General features: G+C 41.5%; 1 protein-coding gene and 1 long non-coding RNA gene across 13 annotated transcripts in view; one reads left to right on the top strand and one right to left on the bottom strand.

Moving 5' to 3' along the window:
* The window catches only part of ERBIN (erbb2 interacting protein), a 120,155-nt gene extending 118,645 nt beyond the window's left edge, over positions 1-1,510 (bottom strand). For 7 of the 12 annotated variants that reach the window (XM_046905526.1, XM_046905532.1, XM_046905531.1 and 4 more), the window contains exon 1: positions 811-914. The gene's annotated coding sequence lies outside the window, so the exon portion shown is untranslated. Of the gene's footprint in view, positions 1-810; positions 915-1,302 lie in introns of those variants that run through there. The other 5 variants (XM_046905528.1, XM_046905529.1, XM_046905527.1 and 2 more) reach the window with 2 other exon arrangements.
* A 653-nt stretch (positions 1,511-2,163) lies between these two features.
* Positions 2,164-12,847, top strand: LOC112530512. The gene is made up of 2 exons (XR_003072159.3): positions 2,164-5,505; positions 10,586-12,847. It is a non-coding gene; the product is annotated as an uncharacterized LOC112530512 (long non-coding RNA).
* The last annotated feature ends 1,792 nt before the right edge of the window (positions 12,848-14,639 follow it).

Genomic DNA, 14,639 nt, shown 5'->3' with positions numbered 1-14,639 from the left:
TTGAGGCATGTGAATGAGTCTGTGGTGAGCGACGCTGCTTTCACTACATGCAACCAGTAAGCTCCCGTGACAGGAGCAGCGCAGCAGTAGCAAAAACCTTACACCAGAACTTCACATTCAGCTTCCCCTCCAAGAGCTTCGGATGGGACGCTTCGTAAAAATAATAAAGCAGGGGGCAAAAACGAGCGGGACTGCGTTAAGCCGGGGCCCGGCGGCACGCTGCTAAGCGGTCAGAAACCAGCACGCCTTTCTTCTTTCAGATGGAAGCCCTCGAGACGGACAGAGCGAAGGGCAGAGCAGCGCGGCCGTCCCGGGGCTGGGCGGGGGCTCCTTCCTGGGGCCGCCCGGCTTCTGCCAGCACCCCGGAACACACCCGGGCGGCGGGCACCGGGCGCGCGGAGCCCCGAGATCTTCCGATTAAAGAAAAGCGGCTACCTCCTCCGGGACTTTCTAATTTGCCCAGAACTTAATCGCGCCGCGATCGTTCGCGAGGGCAGGACGCGCAACACCGAACCGAGCGCCTCCAGCCCAACACCTCCCGCGAACAAAGAAACTTCTGTGCCCGCGGAGCTCGGAACTTTCCGTCTCCCCGGGCTCCCCCCGCCTCCCCCCCCTCCCCTTCCCGGCGCGGCCGCTCCGTCGCTCACGCAGCGCGGCGAGACGGGGCCGCACAAAGGGCCGCGGGGCGAGGGGCCGCGCAGGCCGAAAACAGGATATCGGCACGGGGCGAGAGCGCCTTCCTGCCAACCCCGGCTCGGCGGAGGGACGGCTCCTCCGCCGCCGCCCCCGGGCCCTCTCGGTGCCGCTCACCTTGCTTCGGGCGTCCGAACCGGGTCCGGCGGCCGCGAGTTTCTCCCGACCCCGAGGAAACGTATTAAATCCAATCGGGCGTTCCGATCGCTGAACGGGGAGAGAAGGAAGGGAGGGAGGGAGGGAGGGGAGTAGGGAGGGAGGGACAGAGAAAAAAAGCCAACAGCTTTCGACGAGACGGGGGCGGCGGCTGCAGCGCGCCGTATGCGCGAGCGTGTGTGTGTGTGTGTGTGTGTGTGTGTGTGTATGTGTGTGTGTGTGTGTGTGTGCGTGCGGGGGGAGGGCTCCTCCCGGCGCCGTGCTCTGCCCCAGGGCAACCCCGGTCCACACAGCCCCGCCCTGCGCCGCGACCACCCGGCAGCGACGGCGCCCCCGGTCCGGTCCGGTCCCACGGCCCTCGCTCGCCCGCCCGCCCGCCTGCCGCCGCCTCAGCCCGGGCCGCCCCGCCGCCCTCCCGCCCACCCCCCCAGGGCGCAGGGCCGCCCGCCTCACCTGCCCGCCCGCCGCCGCCCTCTCTCCCCGCCTCCTCTCGCACGCTTCCCCCTTCTCCTCCGTTCCGGCCTCCCGCCCCTCCCCGGCCTCGGCGGCGGCGGCGACGAAGCCGCTGGAATGCCCCGAGGGATGGCGGTAGGGACACGACGGAAGAGCGTACGAGACCGAGGCCGCCGCGCCGCGCCGCGCCCCTGCGGCTGCCGGCGCCGCGCACCGCCGCCCAGGCCGGGGGGTGGCACGGCGGGGGCGGGGCGAGAGCGGGGCCGGGGCCGTGGGAGGCGGTGGAGAGGGGCGGGGCGCGGCGGGAGCGCTCACACTGGGCTGCGGCGGGGGAGGGGCGCGCGAATCATCCGCCGCCGCCGAGCCCTACCGGCCGCCCTTCCCCCGCGCCGGTGTGGGGCTGAGGGCGGGTGGCGGAGGCGCAGCCAATCCCGGGTCAGGGGCGTCGTGAGGGACGTGCCGAGGGGCCAATGACGCCCGCGAGGGGCGGGAGCGCGCTGTGGAGGAATGGGGCGAGGTGGGGGTGGGGGGCGCTGTCTGGGCTCGGGCAGGGGCGGGGGAAGAGGGTGCGCGGAGGCTCCCGCGGTGAGGGGGAGGTGTTTGCGGGTCGGGCCGGGCGGCTTTCTTCACCCGGTAACGGCCGAGAGACAACGGCCAGAGTTGAAGGCACAAGAGAGGATGGAGACGGGTCTCGTTTTCCTCCTGAAGGAATGCATCACTTGTTGAGACAAATTCAATCCTGAATGGCAAATGTTTTCTTGGGCGTAAGCAACGAGACTTCCTAATTCAATAATGACAGATATTACCTCAAAGTGGTGAAAATATTGATCACGAAGCAGGCGTTGGCTGTCTGGTATGCATGGCGGTGCTGGCTGAGGACTCAGCGACCAGTGCAGGGAAGGAAACGTGGTGGGAGAGCCACCTCACTGTGCCATGCACTGGCAGCCGTGCTCAGAGGCCTGCAGTACAGGTGTATTTCTAGGTACATCAGCCCCCGGTACAACAGCACAGCGCTGCTGAAATGCTGTCAACCACAGCAGCTTGTGGTGTACACTTAGGTTGGAAAAGCAGCCAGCGGCTTCATGGTACCTCATATGGCGTTCACTCCTGTTTGCTAGGTCTTGCCAGTGTGCTGATGGGAATGTTTTTCTATTTAATTTCCCCGCTGTTTGAAAGAGGTGTTTGACAACCTGTGGTGCACACAATATGCCTCTGTGGCAGTCCTGGAGCCCCGGTTCTGCTCGGCCGCCAGGCAGAGTGCTCCACTGGCAGCAGGGAGGGATGTTCCTGCTGCTCACCTTATGCTCCTTAATTGTCTTCTGCTTCTGTGCCTATTGAATCCCAGGCTTCTCTGCTGGACTGCCACCAGCTCAGCTGTGTTTTGGTAATACCTGCTCACTGAGAAGTGGACAAAATGCTGTAAAAAGCCAATTTACATGAGCCACTGACAATGTTAGCTTAGCACCAACCTGTGTCTGACTGTTAGCTTGCACAAGAAGTGAAGAGGCTTTTAAACCCTCGCCGCTCTCTGAAAGTGACATTAGTGGTCTTCCATTCAGGATCATTAATTGCTTCATTCAGTTTCTGATGAAGCTTTGGGCAAAAATGTTTAAATTCAGCGGTGAAACATACAGCTGGACATATTTATATAAGCCCACTATGTTTAACGTTACTGTTACTTATTTAAAACTTCTCAGCTGTGTGTGGGAGTTGCACATTCAAGAATTTAATTTGTATCCAGATATAGAAAACAAGCATGAGTTCCTACTGGGGTAATAATATTTGCTGATCGTTTCTTTCCTCTTCCATGAATTCTCTTTCCATCTTTACAGAGCATACGGTCCTCTTTGGGGACTCCAGCTGTGCCTGGATTTAAATTATTAAACTGAATTAAGTATAACCATCGGAGTTTGTAAAAAATAAAATTGTATACATGTTTCACAAAACATTAAATCACCTTTTGTTAAAAAAGAAAAAAGAAAAGAAAAAGAAGAAGAAAAAGAAAAAGAAAGAAAGAAAGAAAAAACACCACTTTGTTGTTGTTTAGATAAGATTTTACTTAAGTTACTCTGCTGTGGACTAAGGCCAAGGTTGAGAGCTTCAGCTACTACTGTTAAAAACAGTGACAATAGATTTAGAATTTCCCACCATAATGCACTATACTGGTGTTTTAATAAAATTACCAGTATTTTATCTCATGAACAATTGATCATTCTGATCCACATAACAAATAATGCATCCTTATCATAATTAATACAAAAGCCTCCCTGTAACTGATGTCCTCTCTCATGAACTCTCCAACGCACCTGTGTTATGCATGAGTTTGTTGAGATTGTTGTAGCTTTCACTGGTGTGAAATTGTTCTTTGGCAAAGTTTGCTGCAAATTGCCCAATGCATTTACCAATGCAGCTGGGTAACAGATGGGTGTGGGAAATTTATAGCAACTATTGTTCCCATTATTGATCTGCCATAGCTGTAACATTAGTTTCAGTGTAAGACGCTATATTGCTTACAGTTTTAGCCATCAAAAATAAAAACCTAGCCAAAGATTACTGAAACTATAGATAGCTGGACTACAGCTCCTGAAGACATATTGCACAGATAAGATACAACTGTCTATGTAAAATAAGAAAATACCAGTAGTTATCCCCGGGATTTAGAATTGCTATAAATATCAAGGCAGTATTTAGATTACAGCTTCAACAGAGTCCCCAGCAACATTAATTCCCAGGGATGTTATCCCAGTTACCCTGTAATTACAGATTAAGTGCACAGAGTACAAAATATAGAGTTACATAATGAGTCTTTCAAGTGATACTCTGCAAGTGATCCCAGTGAAAGTTTAAACAAATTCTTTATACACAACTTCACATTAGACGTGAAGTCCAAAATTCTCTCACTGAAATTTCTGTTTTTGAATTTGAATAGCAATGTGAGTAAACACTGAGTAAACTAAACTGAAGCCCTCTCTAAATCTGTATCTTTTGAGAGTTTAAATGTGCTAAGCAACACATATTTAGTTGTTCAGTGTTTACTGCTGGTTTTCCCTGTTCTTACTAATGTTGTTTGTTACATTCATGTCTTTCAACTTTTCTGACTAGACTGAAAGGCCTCCCGAGTTAACACTTCTCATTAAATGCTGACGTACGGGAACACTGGGTCTTGACTTGGTCAGAATTGGGACTTTTGGACACCACTGCAATACAAACATTAAAGTCATAATTGCCCAAAAGACATATAGAGACAATGGGTAGTCTTTTCTATAATCAGTGCATATTGAAGTTTTGCCATTTATTTTAGGGATACTCTATAATTTATATTTGTCCATGATCCATCCAAAGTAGAATGTTTTGATTGATCTGATTCACAACAGGATTATACCACAATTATACTGGTGAAATCAATTTAAGACAACAACAAAAAGGTACAATTCAGTGGCAATTAAGGCCCAGAAGTATGTTGTTACAAATTCCTTAATGTATAATGCCTATCTCCTATATTTTTAGAAAAGTTAATTAAACCATCTTTGTTCAGTTTAATGTTGAAACAATGAAAAACTGGCACTAACTGAATATTGTGTTATGCCATAGAAAGAAGTTTTATCTATGCTGGGCTCTATTGCTTTCAAATAGTAAAGTGTCAAATATAGCAGTGAACATAAATGTATTATGGAACTAAGTTTTACAGTATTACGCAAGTAGCAATAGGAAACCTTTGTAACACCACAACCTGTTTTGTATATACTGTGTCCAGAAATGGTTAGGAATGTTTTAGAGTTATTTTTAAACATTTAATTGTGACTTTTTGTTTGTATTTCTCTTCCTTGGTTACCATGGGTGAGCTCCTGAGTTCTGGCTGAGGAGCAGTTGGCATGGTGTTTCGTAAGGAGAAGAAAAGACAAAAAGATGAAGTTAAGGCACCTTTACTCTTCCCTGATTTGGACTGCTTCACTCCTGGACAGTCTCCTTAGCACTGACTTCAAGCTATGCTGCAGCCTCTTAGCCTAAAAGCTTGTTTTGACAGCTGATGCCCTCACATAAATCATGTGCTGGTCAAAACAAACAGAAAGGAATGAAAACTGCAGCCATGTCGTGTGAGGATAGGGACCTCTGTGGATCGTAGCCATCAGTCCCTCACTCAGAAGCTGGCCATGCTAAAGACAGACTTAAGCATGAAGTTGTCAAGAATGTGCTTAAAATGAGGTATTGATCAATTTTTTTTTGCTATAAACTCTTACCAGATGCCTTTAGAAAGATTTTTGAATCCAAAAAGTGTAACAATTAATGCTACTGACGGTATTTGTGTCCAGAGGTTCTAATCAGACCAGAAATAGCTATTCTATCAGAAGTCAACTGTGCTAGCTCTGTAGTAACTCCATAATATCTCTGTGGTAGTTAAATTGCTCTTCCAAAGTCTGTTATGCTGTATCCTGCAGGAAAATGATCATTCCTCTCTCTTCACTGGTAGGAAAGAATTTCTGTGGCAAATTTGCTTGAAATTAACAATGCTGGTGTTTTTAAACTAGTGAAAACCCATAAGAATGAATTCCGGAGTACCAAGTTGATGAGTATGTAATGTATAGCTAGACACTATAAATGTATAAAAAATATCACTCCGTAATTATTCAATTTAGGTCTGTTTATGAGTATGGTACCTATCATGCTTACCAATGAATAACTCCCAATTTCTGTAACTGAGGGATGAATTGCATTTATTTTACATTTTAAGACTTCGTGTCGTGGGTCACTTCTTTATCTGTTTTGACCTTCAAGTTTTCTTTTGAAGAAATCCAAATCTGTTTGTTTTTAGCAATACTATTATATATATGTGCACAGTCCTTACATTTTCCTTGTCTGTCCATTCACCTCACTTTCTATCAATAATCTCAATGATAGACCAACAAATCCTAAAAATATTTATGTTCCCTGATTCAGTGCTGGCTCAATTAAATTTAAAGCTCAGTTTCTTATAGATTGCCATGTTTGAAACTACAGGTTAAATCTCAATGAAGCAAATATAAAACATTGCCTCTGTGTGACTGGTATAACTGAAAAGAACAGTTTTGGAGTTGCTTTTTAAAAATCTAAAATAAAACCTTTTTTTTTTTTTTTTTAATTTATCTGTCCTTAGTTTTCAAGCAAACAATAAAACTAAACTAATAATTTAAATGTTTTAAGCCACGAGTTTCATCTCTTAATTTCCTCCATCAGAAGGAAGGATTTTAATACAAATCTTACCTGGCAGACATGACTAATATGCTACACATCAGTAAGGAAGTACTGACTTTCCGGGCCACAAAGGTGAAAACGTTATGGATCAGCCCATTTCCGTGCCTACAAACAAGCAAATGCTCTCAGCAGAGAAAGTCAGTTTACCAAGTGCTTTGAGAAGAACACTTTAGTCTATAGCTGTCATTATTCTGTAATAAGATTTCTATAAATAATATACTTAAGATATTTTACTTAGTTAAGTTTAGGTTAAGAAAATGCATAGATATAATCTATGCATTTTCTAACTAACTAACCATGCTATTAACAAAAGAGCAGAGACTACAACTGAGGATCATGGCAGCAGCAACTCAACATATTTTCATGAACATATTTCATACTGTTGTAATTAGTGTACATTGAGATTAAGCAGACACACTGCTTTGGGGGCAAGTTGTCCCTTTGAATTTGCTCTGAAAAAAAAAATTAGCCTAGCAATAAAAATAGCCTTGTTCTTTACTGTTGATGAGACAATTCCACTTAAATCTATACGCAGGTGGAACAGAAGCCTTTAGATTCAAGGAAAAGCATTCAGTATGAACTACAGTTGTTGTAATGAGGCCCTTAGGGCACTGCTTTTCAACCTTATAGTTGCCTGCTTAAAGTCTAAATGCACTGTATTTCCCTCTTCCTCGTAAACCCCTTCCATTTTCTGCAAAAGTGGGAGAATAAGTGTACCAATTAAAAGTTTATCTAACTTCTGTGCATTTTGAGAGTATAGTTGTGATGCTCTGGATATCATGCCGTGATACTAGTGAGACAAGTTTTGTGGAAGAGGTAATAATCTTGAATTAGAAGAACTGAGAATTAGAAGAACTGGAGAAAACAAACAAGCTTTAGGACTTGACTGACATTCATTAATCAGATCTGACAAGTAGCAAAATCCAAACTAAATACAAGTTAGATGTGATTGTTCTTAGTATAATAAAACATTTTAATCTGTTGAACTATGGGAGAGAGAACAGTTGCTAACATGAATGTACAAGAATGAATCAGCAAGAAAATGGTAAGCTTTAAAAACAGTGTCACAACTGAGCCTACAATTTGTTTATCTGTTGTTGAGAATTTAGTTCCCAGGATCATTTATTGAAAATTATTTGTACATCTCCCATGGGGATCTGACCTGTGCAAGAGATGGAATTTATTCTTTATTTTAAAAATATTCTCTTATGATTCGATGTGTATTGTCCTCAGTCACATATTCCTGTAGTTCACTGCAATGAATAATGGTCAATTAGTTTCACACACCTAATTCTCATGAGGGCATTTGATATGTTTGATGTAATATATCACATTTTTTTAAAGCAGAGAAGCAAGATGCATGGAAATTAATAATTCTTTGGGGCACTGACATCAATTATGTTAAATATGTTGCTATCCATTAATTTTGCATTTGCTGTGCTGGCAAGATTTTGTTTTGATGAGCATTTGTTAGTACAAGGGCAATTTGTTACAGGTTATGAATTCAATACTGGAAGCACTGTTTGAAAAGAGAGGTGGAAAAGGGTACCCAATAGAATTCTTCACAGATGTTTTTTAGTAGATGCTGTAATTATTTAACATATATATATATATATCAGCATGAAAACATGTGGAATATACAAAAACATACTGTCTGTGAGGGTTTTCTTTTTGCATCATTAGGTTCGTAGATGGTATTGTGTTGTCTAATTCAAAAGCACAGCCTGTTTCTTACAGGGCACTTTTAAAGACTTTTTCCCAGAGTGTTTTGCATGGTGGCTGATTTTGTGAAGAGTGTATTGATTTGTGGTTTCCCATACTGGGTAATTTGTACTGTTTTTTTTTTTTTTCTTTCTTTTTCTTTGTCAGCCATGTTATCTAGAAAGAAGATGTTTGTCCTAGTACAGGAAATGTAGTAAATACTGAATTTGCAGTGAAATCATTGGAGAAACTCAGGTGATAAAGATGTGTGTATTTTAGATACAGAGTAGGTTTGTTGGCGCAGTTGTCTCAAACACCTTCACACTAGCAGTTGATGAACAAACTGGCATACTATTATGAAGGAGGCATTTTAAAATATTTTCACATTTTGTTTGCTCTATCCTAATGATTTGCACAGGTCAGCGTGAATATGAGTAACAACCACCTCCATCTAAAAAACCATTGATTTAGGTGTATCATCATTTTGTTAAAGAGAAATGACAGTATGCTTTTTCAGTTCTTTCTTTACCATTAGCAGAAACCTTGAATTAGTCCACTGTAAAACCAGGAGACAATTCAAAGATAAATCCTATGAGATGTGGATATTCATCAACTACTTTTTAAGATAATCACATGTTGAATTACACTGCCCTTGTCAGGCTGTTCAGCATTTTAGATCTGCATAGACATCTTCTCCTAACTCTGAAGAAAAAAGGAAATTACCAGGATATGGTTATGTTCTTTTCCATGCCACATTTACTGTATGAACTATAGTGCTTGCAATTGAGCTGTACATTTACATTTCAATATAATTATTAATAAGTAGATTTCTCAATATGCTATAGCCTAAATATGAAATATGCTAGATGAGATATGTAATGCTAAAAGTAATGCCTCCTATTTATTTCCATGGAAACTACAACAAACACAAAGAGCACAATGACACTATTTCATAAATTCTCATCTACAAGACACTGTTTTTCAACACAGTAACTACTGTTAGATGTTCACTTTAATCAGTGATGGACAAGAGCCTGCATGCTGTGCTGATAACAATCTGTGCCAGCTGAGGCGACCCACTCTTGCCACTGCTGAAATGCAGTACTCATCCCTCATTGTGTACACATCCACTCTGTGGTCTCCACTAACGTTCAGCAAGTGTAGATGAATGTCAGTGGGTGCCATTTCTTCCACATGGAGGAATTCAATCCTATACCTTTGCTTCATATGCACTTCCATGTCAGATGCCTGACTAAATTTTGTCATGGAAGGACTTACTGTAGTCACTTCACTATAGACAGTGAGGACTCTGAAGCTGAGTGTGTAACGAAGGACCTATGTGCTGACTGCATATATACATTCAGATGGCCAATCTTACAGACTACTTGTGCCAGAAATCCTGAGAAAAGACTATCAGCCAGTAAATATTTTTCTGCTTGATTAATATGCTGTTAATGTGAAAAGCTACACAAGAGACAGCATTCTTTTCGTTCTCAGGTGAAGGAGTTCAGCTTGCAGTGCTGCTGTGGGCTTTTCACAGTTCTCTGCTCCTAAAATCCAGCTGCACCCCTTCAGATCTCTCTGAATTCCTGATTACTCTTCTCAGTTGCCTCCATTTGTACTTTTCAGGCAGTGATCATGCCAGAAATTTTAAGATCTAGTTTAAAAAACGATGTCCCAGCAAATATAATAGTTCACTCACTCTCAGATGCTCACTGAGAAACACTCCTTTATTTCCCTTGCTTCTCCTCCTCCCACACATGGATTTCATCATTCCTCACTTCCCATCAGCTTGTTGAGTTCTTCAGGGAAAACTCTTGGAAATCTCAGTGTTTCAGCAAACAAGTCAAAGCTGTCTTGTCATCACTCATCTAAAGATCATCCTACACTGTTACAATTAAGATCCACAGAAAGCCTTCTCCTTCACCTCACAGGCTTCAGAGGATGGCTTTGTGCTCTCTGCCCATGGTCCTCAGGGTAGACTAGATTTGAAATTAAATAATAGGAATGTGCTTGGTGAATAGGGTGAAAAACAGGGTTTTATAATCTAAATTAGAGTCTCCCCTAGTCTGATCAATATCCTGAACATTACCCTTTTCTGAGTGTATAATTTGTTGTAGTTGTAATCAGTTTTTCATTTAAGTTTCTGAGGCGGTACTAGATGGTTTTCCTGAGCAGTCAAATTACAGGAATATAGTGATGCACAAATAAGAGGCACAAACCATTGTTAGATGTTGATATTTTGAATAACAGAGATTCACTGGAAAGTTGAAGCTTTTCTTTAGGCTGTGGAGAAAAAAGGGAATTCAAGGTGCCAAAATTACTACTTAACAGCTCTTCTTATTCTCTCCAGCATGGAAATCTATGCCCTCCCAGCCATATGCAACTGGTCTTCAGAGGAGATTAGATGGCTTCTGTTCCATCCCATACAGAAATCATTCTCTCTATCACTCCCTATTCAATATAGAAAGCATTTTACTTTTGATGGATCACAGTCATCAACATGATACTGTAAAAAATGAATAAGGTATTTTAAATACAGAAGAATGTTAGACATATTCTTTTCAGAAGGCAAATGATCATCTTATTTTTCTTACTACTCTTTTTGCTGCAATACTCCCCTTCACACACAAATATGCAGACCATTCCTTTCCTATGAGTTCTGTCATCCCATAATAGTTTCCATGAAGAATGAAATCAACTGGAGTGCAGTGGTGAGTTGTCTCTTATTCATGGGACTGCAATAAAAAGGGGTGTGTTCAGCCACCACTGAATACTGAAGACCTCCATCTCCCTCTGGAACTGAATGAAATAGTTCAGCTCCAGACCTTCAGAGAAGGACTGGCCTATGAAGGATGTATTAACTGGTCCCAAGTAAAGAATGCTGCCTAGGGAAAAGGAAAGTAAGTCCAGGCAGGCCATGGTGGAGCAAGTTGGATAGAAGTTCCACACATCCAAACATCATGTAGCTGCCCCAGCATTTGTATTGCTTTCTCATGCACAGCATAGACTAGCAAATTCCAGTCATGCTGACTGTATATACAGGCTTCTGGAGACAAGGAAAAAAACATAAGTTAGTTCTCTTGTAACCAAAGGATCAGAACTATGAGTATTGTGGGAGTAATTTCTGAGACAAGAAATGTAAATAGAAAATCAATTAAGAAGACTGCAAGGTAGGGAGGAGCTGCTGACACTGAGAAACTTCAGAAGTAATTTTTAAGAGGTTGTATCTATTAGTGGCTACTGAGGAAATGGATGTGAACAGCTACTATGTAATAATTTACAGCTGGGAAGAGATGGAGAAGATAGACAACAGTAAATATTATCATATGGAGCAAAAATATATCCAGTGGTCTTCTCAAAGCCTCGGGAGAACAAGGGAGCAGCTGAAAAAGAAAATTAAAGGAGACAAACTCATGCTGTAGCATAGAGACTGCAAATAAACAGGCGTTCTACAAAATCAGTCAGAAGCAAAAAGCTGGGAAATGCAATTAAGGTGAACACCATGTGAGGCAGAAAGCTGCCATGTCCACTTTCATACTGTCCCGACAGTAGTCATACAATCCCTTCATCAATTAGTCTGTGTCTTTGAGATAGACTAAGGTTTTCCTCTTATAATTTTATTGGAAAGCAGAAATGTTGGTCTGATGGAAAAGGAGGTCAACATAAATAAAGGAGAGGGAGAAGTTATTAAGACTATAAAGGAGAGGAAGGTAAGCAAATGAAGGGACAGAAAGAAGGGAAGAGTAAGAAGAGAACAGAAGAGATGGAGAAGTAATAACTAGCACATCACTCCAAAAAGAAAACCCTTGACCTATGCAAATAGACCAGTCCATTTAATGAAATAAATGTATTTAGGGGAAAAAAAAAAAGAAAAAAGAAAAATCTTTGAGACTTCTGGCAAAAGATTTAAATGGGATTTCAGTACTTTCCCATTTTTGGCCTGACACTGCTCTGTTGAAGCTTTGTTGGAGCCTTGTGGTTGTTTACAGCCACTTGAGGATTAAAGACTGAATATGTATTAGAGATTTCCGAATAAAAGGCTGGAACCTAGGTCCAATAAAAGTATTTTTGCATTTCATTCCATTTGTTTTATGGAAAGTAAAATTCCTAAATAAATCTGTTTCGAGCTGGATTTCTCACTCACTGAAAAACCAGTTACAGTGGAGGTTCTAGAATTCTGCTAATTTATACCAGTTAATAATTCTCATCACAGCTTTAGGAAAAATCAATTGTGCCAGTGCCATAGTGCAGCAATCACAACCTGTCTAAGTTAATGGTATTTTACTTGAAGTTAGCAAGATATATTTGGAATTCCCAATTAAGTGCCCAGTTTGAAGAATTTAATTGGAATATATTTCAGTTGTTCTCTCATGCTTGAAATTAATTAGCCAGGTGTTAAGTATAACTTCTTTTCCTGAAAGTGTAAAGCTGAGGCAATCACATGAATCATATGGCACAGTCTTATTTTTGTGTGTAACTTGCCACTTTTTAGCTTATTGAAGTACTAAACTGTGTAAAAATGTAAAGATATTTATAATTTTTTATGTTTTGAATACTTCTTGCAATTGTCATTGCTTGACTACCGAACAATAAAAGAACTACTTTCAATTAATGTGAGCTTTGCTGCCTTCATTATTTTTCATTATCATTCACTGTTGGTTTTTTTTTTATAAGATTGGAAATACTCCATTTTGTTCAAAATTTTGGCAAATCTTGTATGCTACATTACAGAACATTTTCATAAATATTGAAGCTGACAGTGTTACATTTCTGTCAAAGAAGAGTATCTTCTTGCAGGAGGCTACTAATTCTGTGTAGTTGACATAGTTGTAAAACGCATCTGCCATGCATACTTTGCTTTGATACCCTACTGCTGCTTGCTGAACTTTGCTGATAAAAATATTAAGAGTGGGCAAGTCCTGAAGCAGTTATACAACAATCTGGAATGGTCTGTATTTGTCTTGTAAGCTTTCCATTTCCATTGATGGCAATTTACATAATACAAACATAAGTTAAAATGAACTCCTTGTGCTTCTGAGGGGATAATAACACACAGAAATGCTCTCCTGTTTCCCTCTCCCACACTCTGACATTTTTGCATAAATGTCATTTTTCAGTTACAAAAGCACAAAGTAAAAACAGCGGCGAAAAAATGAGCTTGATGTAATCGTACATAAACATAGTCTGTCCCCTTCACTCCGGCAATGTGCCACTGTTATTTCTCATATGAGATGCCCCATGGTAAAAAACACAAGCAGATCATCATATCTGCATATTTATAGAGCGTACAAAACTATCCTGAATGCAAATACTGTTTCTAAGCATGTGAGTGTGTGAAATCAATCTGATGTTCATATACAGTTATTGTTATTTTACAGTAAGAGTAAGAGAAAGTTTTGCATGTGACAGGAGGGTACAGAAAATGGTTACTGCCTTACCATAAGTGCAGCAGTACTGTTGGGAAAGAGAAAGAAATGCAGAAGTTTGAAAGCTGCCAGTTCTGGTAAGTGCACACGAACAAATGTCAGAAATGAACTTTCATTGTACGTCCAAATTTCTATCTCTAAAATAGTATCCTCAAAAGAAGTTCAAAAAATGCTAGCAGGATCTCATTAAGAAGCAACCCTCCAAACCAGAGAGCTTAGCACAGACAAGGTGACAGAACAGCCTGCTGTCTTAACAGCATGAGCTCATTGGAAGACTCACTGATGTCCATAATTGCATTGAAAAGTTTTATCAGTTATGAAAAAGTTTGCTATTATGCATATTGTATTAGTCTTCATCTAGAAAACACAAAACCAATATGACTTAAGCTATCATTACCTTAGATTTTCATATCACGTATGTGATTCTAACACTTTACCTCTCATTTCCGTCACATAAGGTTGTTTTTCAAAAATGGGTACACTGGATTTTCTCATTTAAACTGTGTTCCCAAGATTCTGAGAGCACCAATTAGTGCTGGGAATTTCCTGCTGACCTAAAATTAAATTAAGAATTACAGTAATAAGGGTATGCAATAAATACTGTGAATTTCTAAACCCAATTACTAGATGGGAAAAGAGACTCATTTAGATCTGTTACTGAAAATGGGTGTTTGGATTGTAAAGAATTGGTTTTCTTTAGGCTGGAATGCAGAAGAAATGTGCTTTTTTAGTGCAATAAAGCTAAAGATAATACAGTGAATGTATAATTACATTTGCTTTGAGTTCTTTTGTATGGTGCGTTTTGACTGCAAGACACTGTGTAGTCATTCAGAAGTGAAGGTACTGAATGATATGCTGAAAAGAGGCAGAGGCAACCCATTAATTCCATCCTATTTGTTTGTATGGGTACCCAAGCCCCTGTACTATTTTCTCCAGTAAAATATTTCTCTGGATACATATTCCACCTGTACAGCATTT

This window comes from Gallus gallus, chromosome Z, assembly GCF_016699485.2.
Source record: "Gallus gallus isolate bGalGal1 chromosome Z, bGalGal1.mat.broiler.GRCg7b, whole genome shotgun sequence".
Classification (NCBI taxonomy): Eukaryota; Metazoa; Chordata; class Aves; order Galliformes; family Phasianidae; genus Gallus; species Gallus gallus.
This window is presented reverse-complemented; position numbering and strand designations above follow the sequence as displayed.